Source organism: Nyctereutes procyonoides, unplaced genomic scaffold (genome assembly GCF_905146905.1).
Source record: "Nyctereutes procyonoides isolate TBG_1078 unplaced genomic scaffold, NYPRO_anot_genome, whole genome shotgun sequence".
In the NCBI taxonomy this organism is placed as follows: Eukaryota; Metazoa; Chordata; class Mammalia; order Carnivora; family Canidae; genus Nyctereutes; species Nyctereutes procyonoides.
In genome coordinates, this window is record NW_026575148.1 from 3,245,610 (window position 1) to 3,254,169 (window position 8,560).

The 8,560-nt window shown below is 38.5% G+C and overlaps 1 non-coding gene across 1 annotated transcript; it reads right to left on the minus strand.

The window, feature by feature from the left end:
• Positions 1 to 4,912: 4,912 nt before the first annotated feature.
• LOC129501706 (U6 spliceosomal RNA) lies at positions 4,913 to 5,019 on the minus strand. Its single transcript, XR_008662795.1, has one exon. It is a non-coding gene; the product is annotated as a U6 spliceosomal RNA (small nuclear RNA).
• Between the last annotated feature and the right edge of the window lie 3,541 nt (positions 5,020 to 8,560).

Genomic DNA, 8,560 nt, shown 5'->3' on the forward strand with positions numbered 1-8,560 from the left:
GAGTGAATGTTTCGTCAGCATGCAGCTGAGGGGTAAATGAGGACAGCCATGCTGGGTACACTGCCATAGTTGCCTGTGTATGTTCACCTCGTGCCATAGGCTTCCTTTCCCACCAGTCAGCAGCATCTTTCTCTCCTTTATGCTTAATAAGTAGTCATACATTTAAATTTAAATGTAACTTCTTTATGTACTTTTGTGTGTATTTAGATGTTTTATGTGTCCTTTTGAGATAAGCCTGTTAAAGTTAGAGATCATCTCTGGTTTCCTTACAACTCATGATCTGATTGACGAAAACGTGAACTATGGAAGAGGGCCATGTTGCAGAACAAGGCATTAGTAAATTTTCTCAACCCTGGGAAGAAGTGCATGACAGACCATGATCGAATTCTAGAGGGTCTGTACAGCTTTAGATTTAGTGACTTAATATAAGTGATAAAAGATAAACTTGAGGATCCATTTGGTATAGAAATTCTTTTATTTTTTTTTAAATTTTTATTTATTTTATGATAGTCACACACAGAGAGAGAGAGAAAGAGAGGCAGAGACATAGGCAGAGGGAGAAGCAGGCTCCACGCACCGGGAGCCCGACGTGGGATTCGATCCGGGGTCTCCAGAATCGCGCCCTGGGCCAAAGGCAGGCGCCAAACCGCTGCGCCACCCAGGGATCCCTAGAAATTCTTTTTTTTTTAAAGATTTATTTATTTATTTATTCATGAGAGACACAGAAAGAGAAAGAGAGAGAGAGAGGCAGAGACACAGGCAGAGAGAGAAGCAGGCTCCATGCAGGGAGCTGACATGGGACTCTATCCCAGGTCTCCAGGATCACACCCCGGGCCGAAGGTGGCGCTAAACTGCTGAGCCACCAGGGCTGCCCTGGTATAGAAATTCTTAAGACCCTCACTCGACAACAGCAAAGATCTTCCAATTCGATAACTAAGAAAAAAAGGAAATAAGAAAGAAACTTGGCTCCCTTTGCATTAACTCTGGATGAGGGTAGGAAATCTTGATAATATTTAACCTCAAGCTAGCTGTCAACCTGAGTTTAGGGTTAGAATTGATACTCTGTATATGGCTCAAAATGCCCAAACTAAACATTTCCATTAATGTGGTCCTAGGTTGGGAGTGTTCCTGGGTAGAATGGATAGAAGAAAATGTAGGTGTTTTAAATCCAGGTCTCAGAGAGTTCTCACAAATAAATTTCCAAGGAACAGGAATACAGAATGAAAAATCTCAAAACCTAGAACAAAACAATCTACTACGAGTAGGAAAAACAAAAACAAGAAAACAGTATCATCATCACAACAAAAATCAAAGGCCATCGATACTAAAATTATAGGTCATGGGATATATGACATGTTTAATAGGATATCAGCATGTTTAATATGCTTAAAAAACTAAATAGAAATTCTAGAAATAAGATATATAATAATTAGAGTTAGAAACTCTACATATATAATTTAAAAGCAGTTTATAAACACAGCTGAAGAGTGAATTAGTAGCCTAGATGATTGAAGTAATTTTCCAGAATTCTGCAAAGTGATACGTATATTAAAACTGCTGGTAGAAGATATAAATATTTATATTTAATATATATAACACATAAATATATAAATATATATATTTAAGTGTAGCTGAATATATGCTGGGACTGTAAAAGATACAAATCTTCACATTCAGGGATGTAAGGAGTTCCAAGCAAGATAAATGAAATCCATTCCTAAACTTGTCAAACATCAAGAGCAAAAATAAAGGTTTGTTAACAAGAACAAAAGAATGGGAAGTCTAACTAGGAATCTGAAACTAGATGGATTTACCAGAATTTGAGAAGCTTCCTACTCTAAAATGACATTATGAGAAAGTATAAAAAGTAACCCAGTCTATACCTCAAAACCCACAAATAGCTCAGCAGTGGCAGTATCTGATAATTTTGGAAGTGGAAATAAAGGTGGAGCTAAAAAAGGAGAATTGACTCGATGTTAAAGAATTAGAGACTCCTATAGCTAGGGGGTTGGCATTTTTCTCCTTCAGCAGGGCACTGGAGGTCTGTTCCCCAGAGAGGGTACCCAGTGTTTCTGGACTATAGGTCTCAGGGCACAGTTGAGGGCAGAGCTGATTATCACGATAAAAACTGAACCAGTTAAATGAAATGTTGACATACTGACTATGGAGATACCGCTGTTCCTCCTCCAGCCTCCTGGCTCTGAAACATTAGCAATCAGGTTTTACTGGCAAGGAAGGATAAAGAAAGAATCTCTCCTGGGGAATCTTCCAGCTTTCTCACAAGCACCCATAGGCACAGATACCAGGATTTGATGAGTGAAATGGTTTAACCCAAAACACCTTGAGGTATGCTTGCGGTCGGTAAGCCCCACGCACGCACATGGAACAACAAGCATCTGTTGAATGCCTCATTCTTAAATGAGATGGAGCAGCCAGGGATCACTGTGCAATGTTGAGGAATATCAAAAAGACGTAAAACAAACAGAAAAAAGCATTTCAAGAAAACAGACCATATGAAGAGGAGAAAAATTTTTTAAGGTTATTTTATATATTCAGAGTGATAAGATCGCGCAGCTGTAAAGGTAAAGGAAAAATAAAATGCTTTATTAAAGGGACAGGAAAATGGAACTGCATAAGAAAAACCACCCCGGTTTTCCCTCCAACTCCTTTCTCCTTTACTACTCACACAGAGCACTTCTGTGTCATTTCTGACCCTTCTGGTCATGAGATGTATACAGATTTTTCCCCAAACCAAATAATTTTCCATGACACCAGCTAGGTGCCCTGCAACTTGACTCCATTCTGACATCATCTACCTTGAGATAGTCTTAGACTCGGCGGGTAAGGGGTCAGCCCCACAGGACTGCCCCCCACTTCAGCTGCTAACCACAGATAGTGGGTCCCCAAGATACCCACAACTTTTGTCAGATTTGGCTATAAATCGGAAGTTCCCATGCCCCCCCCCCCCCAGGTTAAGGATACAGATGAAGAGCCAGACGAAGAGATAATATAGAGGGAGGTCTGGGACAGTTTTGAGGGCAAGAGCTTCTGTCCCTGTGGAATTTTGTGATATGTCACCTTCTGGTGTGGATGTATTCATCAGCCTAGACACATATCCCACCATATTATTGGGATTTTATGGAGGCTTCCTCATGTAAACATCAATTATTAACTGCATTTCTAGTTTCCTTCTCATCTCTAGAAAAGTGGGAGTAGGGCTGAAAATGTCAAGCTTATAATCATAGCTTAGTTTTTCTGGTGACCAACTCCCATCCAGGAGCCCATTTGGAGCCACCTCATTAGAACAAAGGATGCTCCTGGTGTTCTTGTCAATTTCCTAAGCAGTTCTCTGCCAAGAACCAGAGGCGGAGAGATCAATATACTATCTCACAGGAGCCACTGAAAATTGTAAACATAATAGATATTAGAAGGGCCTAAATTTAGATTTAAGAAAATCTCCCAAAAGTTGAGCATAAAGGCAAAGAGATAAAAAATAGAAAATAAAAGAAAGTTAAGACACCAGCCCATCATATCCAAAATTCAAGGAAGAGTAGGGAGTGTAGACAAACAGCAAAAAAGTAATATAATAGTATTTCATAGAGCAGAAGTTCAGGAATTTCCATATTGAAAAGGCTCAGAGAGTATTCAACACATGGATAAAAATAAACCCACAACAAGATACATCATTGTAAAATTTCAAAACACTGGGGCAAAGAACCTCTGATTGTAGAGGGTAAAAAGCAGGTTTAACACACAAAGACTAGAGAAGCAGAATGGCATTAGAAGTCTGAACAGCAACACTGGAATCCAAACAGAAATGGAACAGTGCCTTCAAAATTCTGAGGTAAAATTATTTCAGCTTAGAACTCTGTATTCAAACTCTCAACATTAGAGAGGCAAACACAGATGGCTGTTAAGGAGTAATGCTTTATTTTTTAGGTTTGCTGGACAGTATATAAGTATTCGTTTTATTATTCTGTAAGTCATACAGGTATGTTCTATATACTATTTAAACTGTTACACAATTAAAAAAAATAAAATTAGCTAGTAGGGCAAAATGTTAGACGTTGAATGATGGGTACATGATGTTCTGTACCTTTTGCATACTTAATGTATATGATGATAAAATATTTTAAAAATTTTTAAAGAGTAAAGTTTGGGAGGGAAGGTGGGATAGCAGGAGAGAATGAGTGCTAGCACACTAATACAACATTCTCTTTCTCTGGAAATGTAAGAAGTGTTCTCCACGGGGGGCTCCGTTCCATACCAACTTCTTTTTTTTACCATTTCTGTACTTAGAGTTCTAAGCAGATGGACTCAAGGAGTAGTTTCTTCGACTTACAAACACCACCACATGAGCCTTTCTGTCAAATTAGAGGCCTCTTGGCTTGTATGTATGCCCTACAAAATGCAGCTTGGTGTCTGTCTTTTTCAGGTATTATTGAAAGTAGGCAGCCTGTCACAACCTTGCCAATCCTGTCTTATGGTTTAGTACCTGGTGTAGGCTTTGGGTTCAGACCACCTGGGCTCTTACCGTCTAGTAGTATTGCCTTCAGTAAGTTTCTGTCTTCTTTTTCAGTCTCCTCATCACTGTACTGGGAATAATGATAGTGTCTAACTCGTAGGGGTTTTGTGAGACTTACTGTTAACTCTTGTCATTATCGTTATTTGCAAATGGCAAGGTCATATTGTCATAAACTAAAAGTGATGATTATAGTCCTCTAACACTGATAAATAAACGCATAATGAACATATTTACTTGTAAGCTTAGATATAAATATGGCCACACTGCAAAGAGATTAGTGAAAGAATCATAAAACAAATATAAATACAGTTACACTAAAGATTGGTGGAAAGCACTATTAAGAGGCTATGTAAATTATGGAGCTGTTCATTTTATTTATATTTTTATCTATACACAGAACATTTCATGAATTTGCATGTCATCTTTGTGCAGGGGTCATGCTAATCTTCTCTGTATTGTTTCAATTTTATTATTTGTGCTCCGGAAATGAGCACCTGTTCATTACTTTTGAAATTCTGCAAGTACGTTTTTTTTTTGTTGTTGTTTTGTTTTTTTGTTTTTTTTGTTTTTTTCCAGTCAACATTCTTGATCCTATTGTGCAAAAAATTTGACATACAGCTAAGGACTTTTAATTGGCTAAAAGATATCTATTATCAAAAAAGAAGGGAAAATGATTGCCTTGCCTCCTTAGGCATGACCAAAATTGTGGGTAAACTGGATGGCTCTGTTGGTTGAGTGCTGGACTCTTGATTTCAGCTCAGGTCATGCTCTCTCAGGGTCCTGAGAGTGAGCCTGGGTTGGGCTCTGGCACACTGGGCATGGAGCCTGCTTAAGCTTCTCTCTCCCTCTGCTCCTAAAAGGAAAAAAAAAAAAAAAAGAAACCAAAATTGTTTGGCTAAAATCTCACACAGTGGGTAGAGTAGTATAAATACTAATTCATATAGTCACTGGTTGCCTCACTTAGTAGGTTCTGGAGGTCATAGTACTCATCAAAAATTATATTAAATCCTACATTTAAAAGATCAGTTGAATGGAGTAAAAACATGTTTGTGGGGCCCCTGGCTGGCTCAGTTGGTTGAGTGTCTGACTCATGCTAAGCATGGAGCCTACTTAAAAACAAGAATAAAACATATTTGTGAAATTAAAAGATGCCACAAATTCATTTTTGTCTTAACTTTATTAATTTCTGCTACTTGAATATCAGTACAAAATCTCTGAATTAATCTAAAATCATAATGCTATTATTCCCTAGACAATTTTAAACTTGAAAACTTGATTTATATAATGTTTCCTCAGCCCAGAGGTATCACTTACTCTTGTCCTTTCCAGCCTATAAAATTCTAGGACTTTTTGAGTTTGAACTATGTTACATAGTTACAGAAGAAGATGTAAAATGCATTAAAATTTTTCTCAGCCTGTTTTGTTTGCTGAGACTGCCTTATTCTCAATCCCTGAGACTCAGATAAAACTTGACTCCACCCCTAGCTAAAGTGGTGACTCAGGAGAACAGGAAGAGTAGCACATCCTCTTGAGCAAGAGATTGATTCTCTTAGTAGAGTTGTTGAGAAAAAGATCCCCTTTATCTGCTGAGGTTTTTCTGCACTGCCAGTTTGGAGGTGCTTAGAGCCTGCTTGCTCGAAGGGTTTGCCTGAGAATGAGGGTAACTCAGAAGCAAGCACAGCAGATTGGAGGAGGGGACTGTTTTCTTAAAGACAATGTTGACTCTATCTGAAATGGGTCAAACCATGAACTTCCTTATTTTGCAAGTAAAGAAACAAAGAATAAGAAAAAGAGAAGGTTATACAGGAAAGAAAAATTATAAAATACTACATGGCTCAGCTGTGAACAGTTTTACGTTGTCACAACAATGTAAATATTGAATATGATTTAAACAAAACTACAGTATAATTATAGGATGTGGATGTGAGGATGAGAAGAGTGATAGATATGAAGGGGTAGTGGCGAAACAATACTAAATCCACATCTCCCATGTTAGGAGGTCAAATAATGCCTAATTCTGCAAAATCAAGAAGCAGTATAAACATATTACCCAGAAATATGGCCCAAAATTACCCTTCCCTCTGCCCCCCCCCCAAAAAAAACCCACTGAAATATTCAGAAATCTTTGCTCTGGGCACTTTTTAGTCCCTTTTAATTTGGAAACTCATATCTTTCAATGCAAAATGTTCTTGATTTACTTATTTGATAATTTTCTTTTATCCATTTCCTCTTGTCTCCCTTTCTACAGTTACTCAGATGGGGCCTCCTGGACTGTTCCTTTAGTCCTCTGATTTCTAAATCTTCTGTCTTGTTATCCTCTCATTGTCTTTTTTGCTCTACTGAAAGAGAGATCTCTGTGACAGAGACATTTCCTCAGTTATTTTTTTAGTTTTAAGATTTTATTTATTTATTCATGAGAAACGCACACAGAGAGAGGCAGAGACACAGGCAGAGGAAGAAGCAGGCCCCTCCAGGGAGCCTGACATGGGACTTGATCTGGGGCAGGATCATGCCCTGGGCGAAGGCGGCGTTAAACTGCTGGGCCATGAGGGCTTCCCCTCAACTATTTTTTTTAAAGATGTGTTTATTTATTTTAGAGAGAGCATGTGTGCACAAGAAGGAGGAGGTACAGAGGGAGAGGGGGAGAGAGAGAGAGAGAGAGAGAGAGAGAGAGAGAGAGAATCTCAAGTAGACTATGCTGATTGTGGAGCCTGATGCTGTTCCAGCCGAATCCAAGAGTCAGGTGCTTCACTGAGCCACCCAGGCACCCCTCAACTTAACTATATTTCAGCCCTTTTATTATTTTTTTCAAAAAATGTCTGCTCTCATATTTTGAATTTTTAGGAGCTTTTTTTTTTGTTCTCTTTAGATAGATGATAATCATGCTGTTCTCATGCTGTGGATACAGTATACTCTCTCATCTCTTTGGGATATGAAAGATAGCATTTCTGTTTTCTCCCCTCCCCTATGTTCATCTCTTCAGTGTTGGCTTCTATCTCCTTGTTTCCATCTTTGTCGTTCACACAGAGGCTCTCCTCAGATACCCAATGACTTTTGGTTTTCTAAGAGTGGAGGGATTAGACAGCTATGGGGAGCTCTGGGTACCTCTAGGCGTAGTATGTTGATGGGGGACTTTGCTCTTGGTTGGTGTTTTGGGTGGTCTGTTTCATTGAAAGAACCCTGGTGTCAGGATTTTTAGGTTTTCTAGAATCACACTCCCTAGAGGTGACTTCGCCATTCCTAGGCCTAAGGAGTAGAGGTTGGAAGCAGGCATTACAGGAACCAAGTGCAGGAAGACAAAATAGTTGCTCTTAGAATTCCAGAAGTCAAAGGTCACTTGAATTCCACTGTTTTTTACCCCACCTAGCTTTGATTTTGCCTAGTACCCTGTTGTCAAAGACGTTCTCTAGAATAAACCTGCCATTATCTATCTACCTGCATAATAGATCCATCATTCAGATTAGGGGAAGAGCTCTGGGGAGGTGTCTAACTTTCCCCTCACTCTCCTGCTGATAGCCTCACAGTCCAAAAGTACCCATTGCCAAAAATTTGGAGGCTTTAGGAAATCTGAACTGTAAATTAGTTTCTTGACTTTTCCCACAGTTGCTTTCTAAAGTTTAATAGGTAGTTAATACTCCTGTGTCTGCTGTTTACTTTCTAAAATTTTCTTTTATTCTCTTCTGCTCTCTTCGTTCTTATGAGTTTGTTCTTTTAAAACAGCTTATCTCTCATTTTGATGAGATTATAGAAAGGAAGAAAACATGAATACAAGTATTTTGCCCTTTATTTTTACTTAGAAGTCTAATCCTCATTTGTCATTATTTTAGCTATTACAGCAAGGACTCTAAAGCTATGGGTATTAGGTATATGAAATATCTGAAGACAGTTATCTTTTAAAATGGTGACGGTTGAGCATATTTAGGCAAAACCATGGATATTCCTGTTTGGCTCTCATAATTTTACGCAATTGTTATTAACTTTTATATTATGCAATTTTTAAACTGAATCAGAAAAAGCTATTCTCCCATCTTCAAG